This window comes from Eurosta solidaginis, chromosome 3 (assembly GCF_040869045.1).
Source record: "Eurosta solidaginis isolate ZX-2024a chromosome 3, ASM4086904v1, whole genome shotgun sequence".
Taxonomy (NCBI): Eukaryota; Metazoa; Arthropoda; class Insecta; order Diptera; family Tephritidae; genus Eurosta; species Eurosta solidaginis.
The window spans coordinates 289,034,343-289,057,191 of record NC_090321.1 but is presented as its reverse complement, the minus strand read 5'-3'; the positions used below and the strand labels follow the sequence as shown (position 1 = coordinate 289,057,191).

At 36.9% G+C, this 22,849-nt stretch overlaps 1 protein-coding gene across 6 annotated transcripts in view; it reads left to right on the top strand.

The window, feature by feature from the left end:
* The first annotated feature begins 1,354 nt into the window (after nt 1–1,354).
* Nucleotides 1,355–22,849, top strand: part of LOC137245829 (putative ferric-chelate reductase 1 homolog) — a 279,195-nt gene continuing 257,700 nt past the window's right edge. For 2 of the 6 annotated variants that reach the window (XM_067777049.1, XM_067777045.1), the window contains exon 1: nt 1,356–1,759. The gene's annotated coding sequence lies outside the window, so the exon portion shown is untranslated. Of the gene's footprint in view, nt 1,760–22,849 lie in introns of all 6 variants that reach the window. The other 4 variants (XM_067777046.1, XM_067777044.1, XM_067777050.1 and 1 more) reach the window with 4 other exon arrangements.

Here is a 22,849-nt window from a genome sequence, read left to right as displayed (position 1 = left end):
TCGCACGATAGGGGGTCACCCTGTTTGAAACCTCGTTTAGTTTCAAATGGCTCGGAGAGGTCCTTCCCAATTCTATCTGAGCTGATGGTGTTGCTCAACAATACACTTGAAAGGACCTTATATGCGATATTAAGAAGGCTGATTCCACGATAGTTGGTGCATTTTGCAGTATCCCCCTTCTTGTGGACTGGGCAAAGAACACTTAGATTCCAACCGTCGGTCATGCACTCATTATAATATAATGGCCAAAATATTTGATGATTATTATTGTGGCAAATATCAGCAAATTCGATACACTGCTAGTAAATTATTGTTGGGCACTATCGAATGAAAACTATCGAGTTACTCGATAGTTCACTCATTTTCATTCATTATCGATAGTCATTTGAAATTCGTTCATTACCCATTTTTCGAATTACTAGTTTTTGGTATGAAAGAATGAATTAGTTTTCCTACTCGTTGGTAACTTTTCTAACATTTTTCGCAATTTAAAACAGCAATATAACAAATGAATACGACACAAAATATGTTAGCAAGTATTTTTGTTGTATAGGGAAAATGTTTATAGCAGTGCTTTGTTAAATTTTGTATGTGAATGGCCAAGGCGAAATTAACTTCAATTGTTAAGTCTGATGTTCCTTCGCCTTGTCAATTCACATACAAAATTTAACAAAGCACTGTTATAAACATTCTCCATATACAACAAAAATATATTGTAATTTTAAATTGCGAAAAATGTTAGAAAGGTTACCAACGAGTAAGAAAAATGATTTCACTTGCAAAGTGGTCCAGCCCTTAGCCAAAGCAAAAGTCAAATTCTTCTTCTTATGCTTTGCATACAACAAAAGTTGCAAATTGGCTACTTTTTCATGTCAGATGGCGCCAGTGTCGCTCAGTCTATCGTTCTCCATAAAATACGTGCAATCTACTCATAATGCATAAGATTGAGTTAAACGCATCTATATGAAAAACTGCTTGTGGGACGGGGCTTTCAATAAGGAAGTATTAGTAAGAACAAAGGTGAACTACTGAAATATGTAGGTCACTAAAATTAACGCTCGTTGACATGGGCCATAGTATGTGTACCTTGCGAACTCCGCTGGTTGGCTGAGAATATTTCAGCTCATGCATAAAAAGTGAATATTTGCTCACACCCAATTTTTTTGGTTAATTTTGACTGTGTTTGCTACAGAAAATCGAGACAGGGCAAATGCTCATTTTTTATGCATGATCCCCATTATTACGGCATAATGTATGTGTGTGTAAATTGGTATGTATGTATATCAACAATAAAACCAGTTAGTAATAACACAGTAAAGCCATTTACAGTCATGTTAAACAAGTGGTAAAGCAAATTTGTAGTCACATTGGTAGTTGGAGCCGTTCGAATCACTTAGAGTTGTGTCCAGTTTGAAGTAGCTTCGCCTCGCGAGTGGTTGAGTTTGATATTAACATATTTTATGAATCTGTTTATATACTATACATTCTGGTATAACAAGAATGTATGTACATATTATATACTCGTATTAACATATACATAATAGTGCAACGTAACCTTTGTTATTTCAATACATTTCAAAATGTACACAAAAAATTAAACTAAATGAGCTTGAAGCTATCATAAATTTATTGTTGAGGTGGACAACTAAGATAATATAAAACCAATTTGTGTTCATTTGAAAAAATTAACCTTCATATTAACAAAAAAAATTGTGATAATAACAAAAACAGTCATAAAACAAGTACCTAATAATAAAATGTGAGTGAAAAATTTTAATTTTTTTTAAGCTTAACAGAACTTTACTCACACCACACCCAGCATATTGTATACCTATGTATATCAATATGGAACGCAGTGAAAAATCTGAAATATTGAATTTAAGCCCCACTTGAATACCTGATGTATTAGTTCATTAATTCACCCGGATGGGGTAGTCAAGACTTTTGCCTTTCCTGAACATTTTGAGTTTTTTAGTTAATCCCTGTTTTGATCTACATACATAGGTGTGCGAAATTTGGATCTGCATGCCACTTTACATATATATATGTATTTCCGTACGTATGTACATACATTAATAAAGAGCTCCAAAAAACGTGTGACAACAAAAAATTTCATGTTTTTTAGTAACTGTTCAAGAGAGCCAATTAAAACATTTTTTAAGAGCGCTCATAAATAGATCCTTGAGCACACATCACCCTTTGATTAGTTCTAAACCAAGATAGTTGTGAAAAAATTGCCAAACAAAGAAATATGGGTGATAAGTAATACTAACGTAATATGCAATAAAAAAATTAAAGAAAAAGAAAACAACTATCTTCTTTTGAGCAGCGTCTATTTTTTGTTTGTTGGATGCTTAATATGTCACCGATAAGCAAGTTTAATTCAAAAACATACATTTTTTGTGGGTGAAAAACTTCACAAAAGTTGAAACTGTGCTTGTTAGTTTTTTCTATATAGATCTTAACAGTTAAAGCTATAAGTGGAGATACGCTGTAAGAATAATATTGGGTATCAGCTCAAGAACTTCTCTAAGGATGGAGAAATATTTTTTCCATGTCTGTTGATTAAGCAAAATCCAGCTGTTGTCGTGTCTACAAATTATCTAGATAATAAAAAACCAAAGCTGCCTTTAAAAAAAGCCTACCCTAAACTGTGACTGAAGAACTGCTTTATAGTTTAACTGGAGTTCAAATTTGACTGGAGCTTAGACAAACTTAGCTTAAGCTTGGGTTAACCAACAACTAAAAATCCGGGCCTAAATGTATTGTAGAACTTTTTATGCAACTTAAAAATTTTCAGACGTTATTATTAAAGTGAAATTCCTCACGAACTCCCCACAATGCTGCGTTCCCCAAATTTATCCCACAAACATTCGAAATTACATTTGAGCAAGAATTGCATATGTATATAGTACGGACACGCACATATGTATATACAAAATTGTTGTTAAGTTTAACGCTTAGCAGTTCATATAAAGTTTAAGCGTAAACGTACATATATAGATGCAAAAAAAATACAGCTTATATACTGTCCATATAAAGTTTAAGCGTAAACGTATATAGATGTAAAAAAAACACAGTTATTATTGTATTATAATAAAATCGGTGGAGTTCATAGTCTCTGTTTGGTTAAAATTTCGTTGAATAAGGATATCGCGCACATTATTTAACTCATAAAAAATTGTAATAATTATTAGTTATAGCGCAAATTGCCCAAACACAAATACTTACCTGCTGGTTAATACTTTGCTAGCAAAATCCGCTTTCAAATGTTGGCACCTGACCATGGATTGATGTAGAAAACTTTGTGACTTCTGTCCAAAATTTAAGAATAGCCATGCTTTTTTTACACGTACATATATATGTCTACGTTTGCGCGTAAAAAACGCTTATCCTCACTTAGATAATGCTTAGGAGACCCATCTAGCGGCAATTAGTTACAGAACATGTTGTACCGAAAAACGGAGACACAAACCTCTGGTGGTCATAGTGTATAAGCTAGCTGAATCGGTTGCGGTGGACACACACCATTTGTATAATACATAGAGGTGAAACATAGACACATATTTCAGTTGCATCTGAGTAAAATGCGTATTGAAATTTAGGAGTAATAATTTCCTGCGCAGCAATTTCAGAAGAGTAGATAAAGTTTAACGCTTAGCAGTCAATATAAAGTTTAAGCGTAAACGTACATAGATGTAAAAAAAAATACTGCTAATATACTGTAATATTTTTGTGCCCATTTTAAGCCTTGTAGCATTCTGCTGGTAGTGGACAAGACGTGCGTCGATGTTTGAAGTTTAAAAATTTAAAAGCGGAAGTTTTTAATATGAAAGGCTGGTTTTTACATCTCTGAAGGGAAATAACAAATTTTCTTGGCCACACTAGGCAAAAGCGCGGTATCCACATCATAATAACACGCTCAAGAGAAAATTTACTGTTATTTCTTTTGCGTGCAATAGTAGTGGGTAAAAATATCACACATTCTCTCTCTGTTCAGGCTGGCTTACCATACCGAAGCTCTCTCTGTTCAGGTCCCAGACACAACTCACGGGACAATTTACATCAAAAGACATATTTCTTCAACCGGGGTCGCCTCCATTCCTTTAAATTGATTTTGCTACGCGTTTTTCTTCACTGTGGGAAAATGCATTGACGAAAGCTGTATGTATTAATATTATTATTATCATCACACACCGATGACTGCACGATAAATGCTTAAATAAACAACTATCTCCCTGATCTCTTCGGTTTTTTTGCTTCGCGTCAGGTTGTCAATGACTAAATCATCCGTGACCTTATTTACAATATCGACATAGCAAATGTCGACCATATTGGAGATCCACGTCGATGGCATTACGCTACCGTCTTACCCCAAAAAAATACTGAGCGTGACCTAGAGATATACGCCGCTGCCGCCGCCGATTTTGGTAGTTTTTCGCACGCCGCCGCCGAATGTCAAAAATATCGGCGCGGCGGCGGCGTCCGGCGCGTTACTATATTTTTTACTCGTTAAAGACTGTTTTGGCCATTTATTGTTCATGTCGAAAATTGGTCGGATATGGTCGAAAGTGGTATCAACGGATGCGCATCACTGCCAGTTATAAGAAACAATGTGCGAAATTTAAGTCTTTCCAACTGTTCAAAAGTTATTTAAAAAAACAGGCGCTTTCGATGTCAGCTTAACACGGACTTTGCATTACCCAATTCACCAAGTTATTAAAACAAAACACTAAAATAAAAGTTATATAATACATTTATATGCTCACTTTGCATATCGTTAGCTTAATGTGAAAATGTGCTAAGTCACTTTTTTTGAAAAATTGTTTTTTAATGCAGTTTTAAACATGAATTCAAAATACATGGTTTTTTCATTTTTTATTTTTACGTGCTGTGGGCAATGATGTGTAAATGTGCTAAGTCGTCAGCGGTTAAAAAAAATGTGCTTAGTCAACCTGTCAATAATATCAATCTGAATTACTAGTCATTTCTTTGTGCGCGCAAGCTTTGTTGTTGTTATATTAACGATAAAGACACTACCCGAAGGCTTTGGGGAGTGTTACCGATGTTGATAGTCCTTTGCCGCATATACATAGATCCGATACGTCCCGGTAACAAAGTACTATTAAGGTACTAGCCCGACCATCTCGGGAACGATTTATATAACCACATTAAACCTTCTAGGCCATTACGCCCCCCCTAGTTCCATGAGAAACTTGGTCGCCAGAGACTCGGCTGTCAATGAAACAGGATTCGCCAGGTGAGGTTGACAATTGGGTTGGAGAAGCTATACATTGCGCTGGCAACCCCTTGAGAGGGTTGCGCAACACAACCCCTTGAAATTGGATTCACCCCATTGAGATATGCATTTGGTGTTTGATAAATGCTTTGCGCTGACCATAATCTACTTCTATTCGTACATGTCGATAACTACATGCTTTCCTACAGACTAGTTAAAATAACAATTCAAGCTTAAACTTATATAAGCTTTTATTAAGATTAATAACACTACTGAATCGATTTGCTAGATGTATAGTCCTAGATAAGGTTCATTCATAGCATAATTCGTTTTATGAGTTATTTCGATAAATAATTTATTATGCCGAAGATCACGCAGTGGAATATATGAAATGTACAAATTAGATAAATCAGAGCAATTCGTTTATTACATTATAGGCAAGCAAGAGTGAGATAAAAGTTCCTATGTCATGCAAAGCCTGAAAACCAAGCAATTTGTGCCTGCTGGTATATGATGGGAGGCCATCTGGCCAGTGAAGCATATGTAAAGCAATTTTTGTAAACAATCTTTGAACTTTCTCAATTTTATAGGAGTTAGATTCATAGAAATTATTCCATATTATTGAGCAATATTCAAGACCTCTTCTGACCAAGGATATATAAAGTGCCTTCAACGTCATAGGGTCCTTAAAGTCACTTGTGTTACGTCTACTGAACCCAACCATTGCAACAAATTTTGAAACAATGAATTCAATGTGACTAGAAAAAGAGAGAGTTTGGAGTCAAAAAGTACACCCAAGTCCTTACTGTCTTGACAACGATTAAGAGATTTAGCATTTAGTTTGTAGATAAAGTATGTGGCAGGTGTTTTTTTTGAATAAGAAACAACACAGTATTTGTTTGAATTTAAAAATAAATTATTGTCTGCGCACCATCCGGCAAAAGAGTCCAGATCAGAACCGTTAGAAATAGTTTGACAAATAAATAGTATTTTTTGTAAAATATATAGCTTTAGTGTTATCTTTCAATCATTAAAGGTGAGGAATGATGGGGAAACATATGGAGTAAAAAGTGCTAAGTCAGGAGAAAAAATTTGTTTTAATTGCGGAAATTGTGCTAAGTCATAAAATAGCTGTTGGGTTAGCATACATGATTTTTATTTACTTTTTCAAAGCTTCTACACTCAAAAGTATTGCAACTAAGGTATCCTCATTCACAGTTTTAAAAAAATTGTTATTTCAAAAATTATTCATTTTTTTTCGTCTCCTGTAAAATTTGTAAAAAGTGACTTAGCACATTTTCACATTAAACTAACGATATCTTTTTCAAAAAGTTAATAATGAACAATGAATTCAAATAAAATGACCCAAGGCGAACATGTTTTCAAATTGTCCTCAAGTTGTTAAAAAAAAGCAAGTTACCCAAAAAAGCTGCCGATTTTTTAAATAATTTTATATTGCGATTGGCTGAAAGAATAAGGGAAACCAGTGATGCAAAATCCTTTAGTAGGTTCTAGGGGCATAAACACTCCTTTGAAATGATTCTTACCTCATACTTAAGTTGAGGACATATGTACGTATGAGAACGTTATGTAAAATCACTTCGGCTTACATTCAAACATCTTTTGTTTACATGCGAAACTATACAATAGCGCCTGAAATGTTAATTTTGATTTTCACACTTCATCCTTCAACACCCAAATCTCCCGGTTTGACATTTCCTTAAGTTGCCGGCATTGATTGTAGCCTGTCAACCAAGTTTAAATATCACCTACACGTTACGGCTCCTTTTACAAATGTGAATACGTAGGCACATATATTTACCAGGTGAGGCTTTGTCCTTCGCAAGAACACTCGAAAGTGGTGAAGCAACAGCTTTCCCAAGACAGTCGAACTAATGACCGTGTGTCCTACTACCCTAACGTAGTGGACAGTCGAACTAGTCTTAAAACTGAAGCTACGCGGTCATTCATAATGAGCTCTTATATCATAAGGCCGGAAAACAAGAGTTAACATCTTTCAACTTAAAATCGGTCGACTTTCATTCTAAAATATCGTTTTGATTTAACGAAAACTATTGAAATCGAAACCATGTTGTGAACACAAACGTCTGTAAACTTTGGTCTACATTTTAAAAATTTTATCCAGGGTCCTTGTAAAATTTTAATTCTGTAGATGCGCCGAGGATTATACGATTTTCACCCATGAGGTACGCAATGACATCCACTTAGACTGCTTATAATTTCGAGGACGGCATCCTTGGCCGAATAGTTACTCCCTAACGTTTCAAGGTGTTTCTCTGGTGTAGCTCGGCAGCATCGCGCCACAAAAACATTCGTTAGAAAGTCTTTGGAGCTACACCTAGAGCTTCTAGGAAAGTGACGTCGACAAAAGTATGAGCTCGAAGTCACAGTCCTTTAGCTGCTGTGCTGGCATAGGGTATACGGGTCAGGGGGCGTGGTTGTTGTTGTAGCAATGTTTCGCCCCAACTAATAGCTGCGACCGATCACAAATTGTCATCAATATCCTCTAACGGGAGTCCAAGGAAACTTGCTGTTTCGACAGGGGTGGACCATAATAAAAGGGGTGTTAGAGGCGTTGGTTCCACATTACAATTAAAGAGATGGTTGGTGTCATGTGGGGACACATTGCAAGCGGGGCATACATTTCTTATGTCTGGGTTGATTCTGGATATGTAAGAGTTTAACCTGTTACAGTATCCAGAACGAAGTTGAGCCAGAGTGACTCGCGTTTCCCTGAGGAGTATGTGTTCCTCTTCCGCAAGTTTTGGGTACTGTTCCCCGAGTACTGGATTCACCGGGCAATTCCCGGCATAAAGGTCCAACGGCTGTTTGTGGAGTTCACCAAGGACCTGCTTGTGTTTTTTTGCTTCATACGGCTGAGTTCTCAGGTGCCGTATTTCCTCATAATGCTTACGGAGATGACTCCTTAAGTCCCTAGGCGGTGCTGGCTCATCAATCAGATGTCTGTTGGGATGCCCAGGTTTCTGGGTATTCAACAGGAACTGTTTGGTTAGCATCTCATTTCTCTCCCTGATGGGTAGTACTCTCATTATGTAGATGGTGTTCTGGGGACATAAGAAGACAGCCCGTGGCGGTTCTGAGAGCAGTATTTTGGCAGGCCTGTAGCTTCCTCCAGTGGGTAGTTTTTAGGCTTGGCGACCATATAGGGGACGCGTAACAAGCAAACGGCTGGCCAATTGCTTTGTATGTGGTAATGAGCGTTTTTTTGTCTTTTCCCCAAGTACTGCCAGCAAGGGATTTGAGGATTTTATTACGGCTCTGGATTTTCGGAACTATTGCGGCTGCGTGCTCACCAAAATGTAGATCCTGATCAAACATCACACCTAAGATTTTGGGGTGTAGGACAGGCGTAAGAAACGATAGTAACTCCTTCTGGTGGCGAAGGTAGTTTTGATATGTAAAAATTAAACAAAAGGTGGCTTTGATATTTCGTTTCTGAATTGCACCGATGCCTGCCGAACACCCAGATAATTTGCGGTCCACCTTTTAAGACATGAGGAAAGGGTAGACCCTTCCAAGTCTTGCAGTAACGTGCCATGGTTGACCGTATCAAAAGCTTTTGATAGGTCTAGCGCTACGAGTACTGTTCTATGGTGGGGGTTTTGATTTAAACCGCAATTTATCTGGGTGCTGATGGCATTTAGGGCGTTGGTGATGCTATGGAGTTTACTGAAGCCATGCTGATGACAGGCTAGCTGCAAATTTGCTTTGAAGTGGGGGAGCAAAATGGCTTCAAGCGTCTTGGCTACTGGCGATAGGAGAGATATCGGGCGATATGACTATCCTATGTTAGCTGGTTTCCCAGGCTTTAGTAGCGGGACCACCTTGGTCATTTTCCATTTTTCGTGTATGACAAAGGTGGAAAGAGACAAGTTGAAGACATGTGCATGGCTATGCCGGCTGGGCCCACTGCTTTGGATGGTTTAGCATGATCGATTGCATCTTCAACCTCTCTGGCCGTGGTAATTGGTGACGCACTGAAATTATGTTTACGTGCGCGTCTGTTGGCCCTCCGTCTATTTTTGTCGACCGTAAAATGCATTATGTATTGTCGGCAGAAAGCGCTCGCGCATTTTTTCGCATCCGACAACACTTTGTCGCCAAAGGCGATGGAAACTTTGTCATTGTGCCTAGACGGATTCGATAGGGACTTAACAGTGGACCAAAGTTTACCTACACCGCCAGAGAGGTTACAACCGCTTAGGTGCTCCTCCCATTTCGCCCGCTTGTGTTCATCCACAAGCAATATGATGCGTTGGTTTATGTCCCTTATTTGGGGGTCGGCGGGATCGAGCTGTCTTATAAGGTCACGATTCAATGACATTGCGGAAAGCACGCTCCCCTTGGCGGGCATCAGCTGGGATAGGGAGGGCAGCAAAGCGGTTGTCTGTATAGGATTTGTATTCGCCCCACTTTCCTTTTTTAAAGTTAATGAAAGTGCGTTTTTCTGCGACGATGAAGTAGGCGGGACGCTCGAACGAAATATGTATAGGCAGGTGGTCGGATGCCAATGTTACCATCGGCTGCCAGTTGACGCAGTTTACGAGTTCTGCGCTCAACGAGTTAAAATTTGTATTTTCCGCCTTCGGATTATTAACACTGATGTCAAGACGCGTCTTTTGACACCTCTCTCGATATTTTTGGTATCGTATTAGCAGTCGACCCCTCAACTAGACTTTTTTTACCCAACACATTTCCTAAATATTATTTTTTTAAATAGAAAAATCAAGCTTTTTAAAGTCAGAACAGCGGCGTATGCCGCCGCGCCGCCGGTATATAATAGAACCTACGCCGCCGCCGCCGATAAAGTGATAGGCGTAAACCTCTAGTGTGACCTTCGATCAGGATTTACATTTTGGCGAGCATGCAACCATAAATGTACCTAGAACCAGAGCCGTAATAGAATACTCAAATATCTTGCCAGCAGCACTTGGGGTAAAGACAAAGCTACGCTCATTACCACGTACAAAACAATTGGCCGGCCGTTTGCATGCTACGCGAATCGATATGAACGCCACAGGAAGAAAAAACAGGCCTTCCAACACTACTACAACAACAACAACAGGCCTTCCAAAACACTGCTCTCAGAATCGCTAAGGGCTGTCTTCTTATCTCCCCAGAACACCAAATACACTGTGAGGCGAGAGTACTCCCTATTAGGAAGAGAAATGAAATGCTGAACATTTTGTGTTCAGTACCACAAGCCTAGGCATCCCAACAGACATCTCATTGAAATGGCCCCACCTCCCAGGGGCTTAAGAATTCGTCTTCGCAAGCACTATGAGGAAATAAAGCACCTTAGAACACAGTCGTATATAGATTTCGCGAAGCACTGTTATAAACATTCTCACTGTACAACAAAAATACTTGCTAATATATTTTGTGTCGTATTCGATTGTTATATCAAAGAGGATAAATACAATAAGAGCCGTCACTCGTTATTTTTTAGGCATTTACTCGATGTATACTGAGAGGTAGTCGCTATTTTTTTTGGGCGAGATTTTTATAAATGTCTTCTATACATTTTCATGGTGTATTTGTGTTTATTTTTCCGACTGTATTTAATTAATTTATTTAATTCTCTTTCCAAAAATCACAATTGTACAAGGTGCTTACACGGCATGGATAAATGCGAGACAATTAAAAATGTCCCTCTCAGAAAACATTCGGCATCAATTTTTTCAATTTCCAGCGAAATGCTCGCCACAAAATAACTAGTGACGGCTCTTATTGTATTTATCCTCTTTGGTTATATTGCCAAAGAGGATAGATATAATAAGAGCCGTCACTCGTTATTTTTTAGGCATTTACTCGATGTAAACTGTGAGGTAGTCCCTACTTTTTTTTTGGGCGAGATGTTTATAAATGTCTTCTATACATTTTCATGGTGTATTTGTGTTTATTTTTCCGACTGTATTTAATTAATTATTTAATTCTCTTTCCAAAAATCACGTTTGCATAAAGTGTCAACACCGCATGGATAAATGGGAGGCAATTCAAAAATGTCCCTCATAAAATAAAAGTAGCGACTACCTCACAGTTTACATCGAGTAAATGCCTAAGAAATATCGAGTGAAGGCTCTTATTATATCTATCCTCTTTGATATTGCAGTAAAGAAAAGTAACCAACCAGTGGGAAAAATAATTTAACTTGCAAAGTGTGCCAACACCCTTAGCCAAGCAAATTTCGAATTCTTCTTCTTATGCTTTGCTTGCAACAAAAGTTGGAAGTTGGCTACTTTTGCATGTTAGAAAATACGTGCAATCTACTCATCATGCATAAGATTGCGTTGAACGCATCTATATGTAAAACTGCTTATTTGCCGGGTCTTTTAAGGCCGTGCCACAATAACATTTTTCATATAGATGCGTTTAACACAAGCTTACGCATTGCAGTAACATCGCCACAATCAACCAAGATGTGGCGTTTGTAAATATGAAGGAACTTCAGACTTGTCAATTGAAGTTTATTACGCCTTGCCCATTCACATACAAAATTTCGCGAAACACTATTATAAACATTCTACCTATACAACAAAAATACTTGCCAACATATTTAGTGTGGTAATCATTTGTTATATTGCAGTTTTAATTGCGAAAAATGTTAGAAAATTTACCAACCAGTGGGAAAAAAATTTCACTTGCAAAGTGTGCCAACACCCTTAGCCAAAGCAAATGTCAAATTCTTCTTCTTATGATTTGCTTGGAACAAAATTTGGGAGATGGCTACTTTTCAATATCAGATGGCGCCAGTGTCGCTCATTCTACCGTTCTTCATAAAAATACGTGCAATCTACTCAGAATGCATAAGCTTGTGTTAAACTCATCTATATGAAAAACTGCTTATGTGTCGGAGCTGTTATAGTCAAGCGTATTAGTTTTGAAACAAATCAATGAACCCGTACTATTCTTACTGCACTTCATGCATACACACAATTGTCACAACATTGTCCATAATAAACAAAGGTACGGTTGTTACTTTGGTCCGTTTTGGACCAAAAATGGTCCGCTCGTCTTTTTCATACATACACACAATTGTCACAACATTGTCCAAAATAAAGAAATGGTCCGTTTTGGAATAAAAATGGACCCTTCTAACCCCAGGTAAAAGTGTAGTTGAGGGGTCTGCAAGTACGTTACCAAAAATAACGAGAGAGGTGTCAAACGACGCGTCTTGACATCAGTATTAATAATCCGAAGGCGGAAAATAAAAATTTTAACTCGTTCAAAAGATATTAACGAAAAACTGAAAAAAGATCTGCGGGTACCTCCGAAACGGAGGGGTGGTATCCATAGTATTTTTGCGCAGAACACCTTTCTGCGTTGGCGGCCTTCGGCCGCGCTTATACAAAATTACCCTGGGTGAGTCCAACACCGGTTTGGAGACCAAAACTATATCCGCACAAAACACTTATGTTCACAATTTTTTTTGTGTGTACAACAACATTACAACAACCACATGAAAATCGCCAACTTCAACTGCAAATATCTCCCGACAGAGATAAAATTTTTCTTTTCCGCCTTCGGATTTTTGTTCTCGAGATTAATACGCGTCACCTTTTGACACCTCTCTCGATATTTTTTGACGCGTATTAGCAGTCGACCCCTCAACTATACTTTTACCTAACCCCATTTGGTCCGCTGGTCCTTTTTTTGTGATACTGCCCACAAACTTTGGCACACTTTTATTAACCCACCATAAAATTGTGTTAAACTCATCTACATATATGAAAAACTGCTATGTGACGGGTTTTTCTTTTAGTTTGATTTCATTGGGCAGTAGAGAAGTGTCTCACGCTCGTTTAGAACAGAGTACCAAAGAGTGCGTGTGATACATGATCACTGTACAAGCCATTAGCCATCATTTGGAGGCAAAGATCCTTTGTTAATTACTTCTCTTTAGTTTGGAAACGCTGCCTTTAATAAACCTCCTTTTTTCAAAAATAGTAGTAGTAATGTACCTAGAACCAGAGCCGTAATAGAATACTCAAATATCTTGCCAGCAGCACTTGGGGTAAAGACAAAGCTACGCTCATTACCACGTACAAAGCAATTGGGCGGCCGTTTGCATGCTACGCGACCCCGATATGAACGCCACATGAAGAAAAAACAGGCCTTCCAACACTACTACAACAACAACAACAACAACAACAGGTATTTCAAAACACTGCTCTCAGAATCGCTAAGGGCTGTCTTCTTATCTCCCCAGAACACCAAATACACTGTGAGGCGAGAGTACTCCCTATTAGGAAGAGAAATGAAATGCTGAACATTTTCTGTTCAGTACCACAAGCCTAGGCATCCCAACAGACATCTCATTGAAGTGGCCCCACCTCCCAGGGGCTTAAGAAGTCGTCTTCGCAAGCACTATGAGGAAATAAAGCACCTTAGAACACAGCCGTATATAGATTTCGCGAAGCACTGTTATAAACATTCTCACTGTACAACAAAAATACTTGCTAATATATTTTGTGTTGTTGTTGTTGTAGCGATTAGGTTGCTCCCCGAAGGCTTTGGGGAGTTATCGATGTGATGGTCCTTTGTCGGATACAGATCCGATACGCTCCGGTAACACAGCACCATTAAGGTGCTGGCCCGACCATCTCGGGAACGATTTATATGGCCACACCGAACCTTCAGGCCATCCCTCCCTCCCCACCCCCAAGTTCCATGAGGAGCTTGGGGTCGCCAGAGCCTCGTCTGTTAGTGAAACGGGATTCGCCGCTCGAAGGTGAGGTTGACAATTGGGTTGGAGAAGCTATATATTGCGCTACACAACCCCTTGTGTCGTATTCGATTGTTATATCAAAGAGGATAAATACAATAAGAGCCGTCACTCGTTATTTTTTAGGCATTTACTCGATGTATACTGAATGGTAGTCGCTATTTTTTTTTGGGCGAGATGTTTATAAATGTCTTCTATACATTTTCATGTTGTATTTGTTTTTATTTTTGCGACTGTATTTAATTAATTTATCTAATTCTTTTTCCAAAAATCACAGTTGTACAAGGTGCTTACACGGCATGGATAAATGCCAGACAATTAAAAATGTCCCTCTCAGAAAACATTCGGCATAAATTTTTTCAATTTCCAGCGAAATACTCGCCACAAAATAACGAGTGACGGCTCTTATTGTATTTATCCTCTTTGGTTAAAAGAAAAGTAACCAACCAGTGGGAAAAATAATTTCACTTGCAAAGTGTGCCAACACCCTTAGCCAAGGAAATGTCGAATTCTTCTTCTTATGCTTTGCTTGCAACAAAAGTTGGAAGTTGGCTACTTTTGCATGTTAGAAAATACGTGCAATCTACTCATCATGCATAAGATTGCGTTGAACGCATCTATATGTAAAACTGCTTATTTGCCGGGTCTTTTAAGGCCGTGCCACAATGACATTTTTCATATAGATGCGTTTAACACAAGCTTATGCATTGCAATAACATCGCCACAATCAACCAAGATGCTGCGTTTGTAAATATGAAGGAACTTCAGACTTGTCAATTGAAGTTTATTACGTCTTGCCCATTCACATACAAAATTTCGCAAAACACTATTATAAACATTCTACCTATACAACAAAAATTACAAGATATTATATGATATGAAATCTATTTTACAATCGCGAAAATGTTGGTGATTGACATATCGAGAATACGAAAAACATTCGCGTGATCATTTCTATCCCTTGCAACTACCAAGCACCAAGTAAGAAAATGTTTAAGTGACAAATGATGAGCTTCATATGAAGTTATTTTGCAGATTTGAAAGGAAGCATTTTTTTCATTACTTAACACAATTAAGGACCATTTCCGCAAACGCGTTCGAGTGAAGGCTTTATCCCTATTTTAAAATTATGCGCCATACTCAGATTCCTTGCTGATGGCAGCTATCAAAAATGCTGTGGAAATGATTTTGGTGTTGGACTGGTTTTAGATATTATTGCGGAGTATATTTATGCGAAGTATTAAAACCCAAACAGCAAAAATTGTATTTTACTCTAAAACAGGATTCCCAGGAGTAGTGATTAATATCAATGGGACTCACGTTCGCATAATTTCACCTATTTTGGCTGCATCCGAACTGCGCCCAGCCTCGTCCAACTTCGGAATGTCGCTCCATAAAGTCAAATAATTATTCAATGTAATCCTTCATTTAAACGTTTTTTCTATAAATGTGGACAAAATTGTTGATTATTGTTTGATTAAAAAAGGTTTAACCACCGGCTTTCAATTTTTTGTTTTTATTCGATAACGTTTTATGAGACCGTGCACCATCTAACTCTTATCAAAGGTGATATCAAAAGATGTGTTTCAATCTCAGTTTTTAGGATTCGAAAGCGGAAATTAAAAATTTTATTTCTGTCGAAAAATATTTAAGAAAACCCCATCAAATGGCCCGAGAGGGTCTGAAATATGAGGCCCGATCCATAGCTTTTTTTGCACAGAACATCTTTCTGCCTTGGCGGCCTTCGGCCGCAATTTGCAAAAATAACCCTGGGTGGATCCAAAGCCTTTCTGCATTAGTGTGTACAAAAAATCCGGCAAAATACAAAACCACATGAAAATTTGTACCGAAATGATATGACAGAAATTAAATTTTTAATTTTTGTTTTCGGATTCTAAAATCGGAGGTCAAAACGTGTCTTTTGATACCAATTTTGAAAATTTTTGTTAAAAATTAGGTGGTGAACAGTCTTGTAAAACGTTACCTTTTTTCAAAACAACTGCAAAATTGTATGAGACAACTGCTAGTAATCAGTTGTAAGATTTTGAGGTTTTTGAGAACTGCATTAACACAAAGTTGTTAGACTAGACAACTCAACCGACATTTTTTTTGACAGGTTGAGTTGTAATCTGTAATACCAAATTGGGAAATTTCAACCCAACCAGAATTGAGTTGTAAACGGTAATAGGGGCGTAAAAATAAAATTTAATTTTTGTCATATCATTTCGGTTCAAATATTCATATGGTTGTATTTTACCAGATTTTTTGTACACACTAATACAGAAAGGCGTTGGACCCACCCAGGGTTATTTTTACAATTCGCGGCCAAATGCCGCCAACACAGAAAGATCCTCTGTGCAAAAAAAACTGTGGATCGGGCCTCATATTTCGGATCCTCTCTGGGCATTTTTGTAGGTTTTTGTAAATATTTTTCGACAGAAATTAAATTTTCAATTTCCGCTTTCGAAACCTAAAAATGGAGATCAAAACGCGTCTTTTGATACCACCCTTGTTAAAAGTTAGATGGTGCATGGCCTCATAAAACGTTGCAAAAAAAAAAAAACATTTAGAGCCGGTAGTTAAACCTTTTTTAATCAAACAATAATCAACAATTTTGTACACATTTATAGAAAAAACAACGTTTACACGAAGGATTGCATAGAATAACTTTTTGACTATATGGAGCGACATTCCGAAGTTGGACGAGGCTGGCCGCAGTTCGGATACAGCCAAAATAGGTGTAATTATGCGAACGTGAGTCCCATTGATACTAATCACTCCTCCTGGGAATCCTGTTTTAGAGTAAAATACAAATTTTGCTGTTTGGGTTTTAATCCACTTCGCACAAATATGTTCCTCAATAATATCTAAAACCAGTCCAACACCAAAATCATTTCCACAGCATTTTTGATAGCTGCAGTCAGCAAGGAATCGGAGTATGGCGCATAATTTTAAGATAGGGGTTAAAGCCTTCCCTCGAACGCGTTTGCGGAAATGGTTCTTAATTGTGTTTAGTAATGAGCAAAATGATTCCTTTCAAATCTGCAAAATAACTTCATTTGAAACTCATCTTTTGTCACTTAAACATTTTCTTACTTAGTGCTTGGTAGTTCCAAGGATTGGAATGATCACGCGAATGTTTTCCGTATTCGCGACGTGTTAATCACCAACATTTTCGCCATTATAAAATAGATTTCATATCATATAATATCTTGTAATAACAAAATCACTTTTGCAAATGCTTAAATTTTCGCCACAAATTGATCAGCTGTTCATTTATCTGTCAAATCATCACTTTCGGAAGTTGGCAACTCAATTCAACTTCAACTGAAATAAGTTGTAATTCGTGATACCAAACAGGAGTTGAGTTGTCTGAAATTTGAGTTGTTTTAATTACAACCCACCAAAGTTGAGGTGTATACCGTAATAGGTCCTTAAAGCATGTGTCAAACGTCAAATCTAAATGTCACGCAGAAAAAAATTAGAAATCGAGTTAGGTTTTCACGCAGCAAATTCAATGTCGGTTGCTCTCATACGATTTGCGTGCGTTTATATTAAGTTGTAATTCGTGATACCAAACAGGAGTTGAGTTGTCTGAAAGTTGAGTTGTTTTATGCCCCTATTACCGTTTACAACTCAACTCTGGTTGGGTCGAAATTTCGCAATTTGGTATTACAGATTACAACTCAACCTGTCAAAAAAAATGTCGGTTGAGTTGTCTGTCCTTACAACTTTTTGTGGCATTGCCGTTTACAACCTTGTGTTGGTGTAGTTGTCAAAGACGTCAAAATCTTACAACTGCTTACTAGCAGTTGTCTCATACAATTTTGCAGTTGTTTTGAAAAAATTTTACCTTTTAGAAGACGGTTCACCAACTAATTTTTAATAAACATTTTCAAAGTTGGTATCAAAAGACACGTTTCGACCTCCGATTTAAGAATCCGAAAACAAAAATTGTAATTCTTTACGACAGCATGGCACTGCTAATACGCGTCCAAAAATATCGAGAGAGGTGACAAAAGACGCGAACAATAATCCGAAGGCGGAAAAGAAACATTTTATCTCTGTCCGGAGATACTTTCAGTTGAAGTTGGCGATTTTCATGTGGTTGTTGTAATGTTGTTGTCTTTTTTCGGTTTTTGTTTAATATCTTTTTGAACGAGTTAAAATTTTTATTTCCCGCCTTCGGATTAAAACTGATGTCAAGACGCGTCGTTTAATACCTCTCTCGATATTATTGGACACGTATTAGCAGTGTCATGCTGTCGTAAAGAATTACCACAAAAATTAAAAATTTTATTTCTAATAAAATCTAATTTCATGTGGTTGTTGTATTTTGCCAGATTTTTTGTACACAGCAATGCAGAAAGGTGTTGAACACAACCCGGGCTATTTTTACGAATCGCGGCCAAAGGCCGCCAACGCAGACAGATGTTCTGTGCAAAAAAACTGTGGAACGGGCCTCATATTTCGGACCCCCTCGGGCCATTTGTGGTACTTTGTAAATATCTTTCGAAAGAAATAAAATTTTTAATTTCCGCTTTCGAATACTAAAAACGGAGATGGAAACCCGTCTTTTGATACCACCTTTGATAAGAGTTAGATGGTGCGGGGGCTTATAAAACGTTACCAAAAAAAAAAAAAAAACAAAACATTTAAAGCGGGTAGTTAAACCTTTTTTAATCAAACAATAATCAACAATTTTGTACACATTGCTGTTCGGATGCAGCCAAAATAGGTGAAATTATGTGAGTCCCATTGATACTAATCACTACTCCTGGGAATCCTATTTGAGTAAAATACAGTTTTTTCTGTTTGGGTTTTAATCTACTTCGCACAAATACGCTCCTCAATAATATCTAAAACCAGTCCAACACCAAAATCATTTCCACAGCATATTTGATAGCTGCCGTCAGCAAGGAATCGGAGTGTGGCGCATAATTTTAAAATACGAACGCTTATGCGGTAATGGTCCTTAATTTTGTTTAGTACTGAGTAAAATGCTTCCTTTCAAATCTGCAAAATAACTCTTTATTTGTCACTTAAACATTTTCTTACTTGGTGCTTGGTAGTTCCAAGGGATTGGAATGATCACGCGAATGTTTTCCGTATTCGCGACATGTCAATCACCAACATCATTGTAAATTTTACCAAGTAGCGCAACTAACAGCTGATCGGTGAAAATTCGCACATTCACACACACAGTTCTCGACTCAGTTTCAAAACAAAATTTTAGATTATTTAATTCAAATTTTAAAGTGAGATAATCCTTACAAATTTATGTATACAGAATATATATGGCGTTTTTGTTGTTATTAAAACAATAGTTTTATTTATATTAAAGCTTTTATCATTTTTTTTTTAACTTTGAAAAATCTCCGAACACCATTCCTTCATTATATGACATTCGACTGCCTAGTCCACTGCCTTCCACTCTATTCGCAACATAACCTCTACTTAAGCTGCCAAACTATATAGTAAACCATGACCAACATTTTCGCCATTATAAAATAGATTTCTTGTAATATTAATAAAAAAATCACATTTGAAAATGCTTAAATTTCTGCCACAAATTGGTCAGCTGTTTATTTATCTGTCAAATCATCACTTTCTGAAGTTGGCAACTCAATTCAACTTCAACTGAAATAAGTTGTAATTCGTAATACCAAACAGGAGTTGAGTTGTCTTAAAGTTGAGTTGTTTTAATTACAACCCAACTGGGTTGAGTTGTAAACGGTAATAGGGGCATTAATTACAACCCAACAAAGTTGAGTTGTATACCATAATAGGCCCTTAAAGCATGTGTCAAACGTCAAATCTAAATGTCACGCAGAACAAAAATTAGAAATCGAGTTAGGTTTTCACGCAGCAAATTCAATGTCGGTTGCTCTCATACGACTTGCGTGCGTTGATATTAGGTTGGCTTGTTACATACCTACATATGTACATATACCACCCCATTTTTGGATTTTTTACTACATACATTTTTCTTTAAGTTTATTGATGGATTTATTTTTACTTGTTGTTATTGAAAAATGGAACCTTCACATCAAAGCAAAAACGCTAGATCAAGGTTGCCGATTGGGATTAGATCACAATTTAAATGTAGCGAAATGAATTTCGTAAAATTTTTTTTTGTGTTTACATTGTGTAAATAGCAATGATTTTAGCTTTCAATTTAAAAAAGTAAAGGTGCCTACGTTCGGGTGTAACCGAACATTATATACTCAGCATGAACTTTAATTGTACATTTCATTTCAGATAAAATACTTTTCTACATAACACGTGGCACCGCCCGTTAAAAAAAAATTTCTCCCCATTTCCTCTTACAATAAAACTTGATAAGTGAAATATCATTGATTCAAAACTTTTTTTTGCTAAGTTATAGCTTATTATTCTAGTCTACGACCCTTTTAAACTTGTTTTATATCTAAGTTGCCGTGGTCTTTAACCGATCCCGTCCAGTTTTACTAGAAATATTTTCCGCTATAGGGAAAATATGTGTACACAATTTCATTAGATATGTTAATTTTTCTTCGAGTTATGGCTCTCGAAACAGAAAATTTCTTGATCATAAAAGGGGCGGTGCCACACCCATTTTCAAAATTTTAGTGTTTTCCAATTTAATGTTATAATTCAATTTAGAAAGTAAAATTCTATTGATACAAAGCTCTTTTTCGCTAAGATATAGCTTATTATTTTCGTCTACAACCCTTTTAAAAATATTTTATATCAAAGTGGACGTGGTCATTAACCAATTTAGTTTATTTTTCTTCAAAGCATTCCTTATAGTAAAGGCAACCTCTACCGAATTTTGTTACGATAGGTTTAACGATTTTTGATTTATGATTAATAACATTTGTAAAATTGATTTTATCACAAGTGGGCGGTGCCACGCCCATTTAAAATTTTTTTTTTTCAATTGTCTCAATATTAGTTCACACGTCAAATTTCAACATTGTAGGTGTATTATTTACTAAATAATCAGGTTTTTTGTGTTTTCCAAAATGTTATATATATAAAAAGTGGGCGTGGTTATCATCCGATTTCGCTCATTTTCAATACCAATCTATTCTGGGTCCAGGTAAGTTCGTGTACCAAATTTGGTGAAGATATCTTAATATTTACTCAAGTTATCGTGTTAAGGGACAGACGGACATGGCTCAATCAATTTTTTTTCGATGCTGATAATTTTGAAATATGGAAGTATATATCTATCTCGATTCCTTTATACCTGTACAACCAACCGTTATCCAATCAAAGTTAATATACTCTGTGAGCAAAGCACGCTGAGTATAAAAATAATGTTACAAATTGACGTACATACGTATTTCCTCGACTTTAAGCATTATGAAATGTACTTGCGTCGTTCTCTGGTATATACTAATGAAGGGAAATAGGGTATTATTTTTTATTTCGAAATTCATCAAAGTGCCTTGGTCATATTTAGTTTTAATTGAAGAGGCTTACTGTCAGGGTTTGAACTTAATATTAACTTTGTGATAGATTCGGGCAGAATTTCAGTAGACAGAATAGTTTTTCACTGCATTTTGCATACTTTACGTTGCCCTTCTTTAAAGGAGCGATTATTGTACATGTACAGCCATTGTCAGCTAATTAGAAACGACACTTATTTGAAACAAATTTTCCAAATTCCAATTAAACACATATTTTTATAACTTATTCGATAATTTTATCTAAACATGTAAGAGACTAAGAAACAAATAGAAAACAATTTATTCGTAGTCCTTTTTTTAATAGGGGTGTTTAAAAACAACTAACTGGGACAACTAATTAGAAACAAGACTTTTTTATTAGATCAACCTGATGCTTATCTTAATATTTGTTTCCATAGCCCTTTTGCTTCAACACTGCTTCACATCGATTGCGCATTGATGAAATAAGATTCGGACATTGTGCAATTGGTGCTACCTGCCACGCCCTTTTTACTTCATCAAAAATGACAACCATGTTTGGGATATTTTTGGCACTCGCGACTTTTTAAAGTCACAAGCAAATTAATCGCCTTACATTTATTTATATTTATTCTTAGCTTTAAAAAATTTTATTTCGCTTCTTTTAGCCTTTAATTTTTGTCTATATAGCTTTTTTGGCGAAAATTAAAATGAAAAGTGGGAAGCGACTGTCAGTAACCCCAATCTTTTGAAGCGAGTGTTTGATATCAAACATACGAACTGACGTCTCTTGTTATGTATGCTCTTTGGTTGTACCACCGATTCCATATATGTAATACTCCTATATTGCTAATAGAAAATGTTCGCAATGTGTTTTTAAATTGAAATCAAAACAAGACAGCCTATAAAATTTTTGTGATTGTAACAGCATAAGTGTGACAAGAAAAAATTTAAATTCGGGTACATTCGATTATTGAATACAAAAACAAAAACGTTTAAATAGCAATATATCGGCACTCTGATGTTTGGGAATGTACCTAGCCTTTTGTAGCAATATAGGAGTATTACATATATGACCGATTCCACCAAGTTATTAAAAGAAAAGTTATCTAATAAATTTCAACACCCAATTCATACGTTTTGTCCCTGCTTCGTTTTCACCATCTGGATTAAAAAAGTCATGAGCCTGAGCATTCGCGCAATTTTAGTGATGTAAATTGCATGGCGCCAACGCCAATGCGGTGCCAGCTCAATGGTAGCTCATTGACGCAATGACTCCAAGCGAATTTTTGACGCTCCTCAGCAGTGAGTGCGTAGTACATTTTACTTGCGCTATTGAGTGAAACGATTCAGGCACGAGTTTGGTCTTATTGGCGCCACGGGCAATGATGACACTGAGCTGATGACGGTAGCGCTGGTAATTCAACT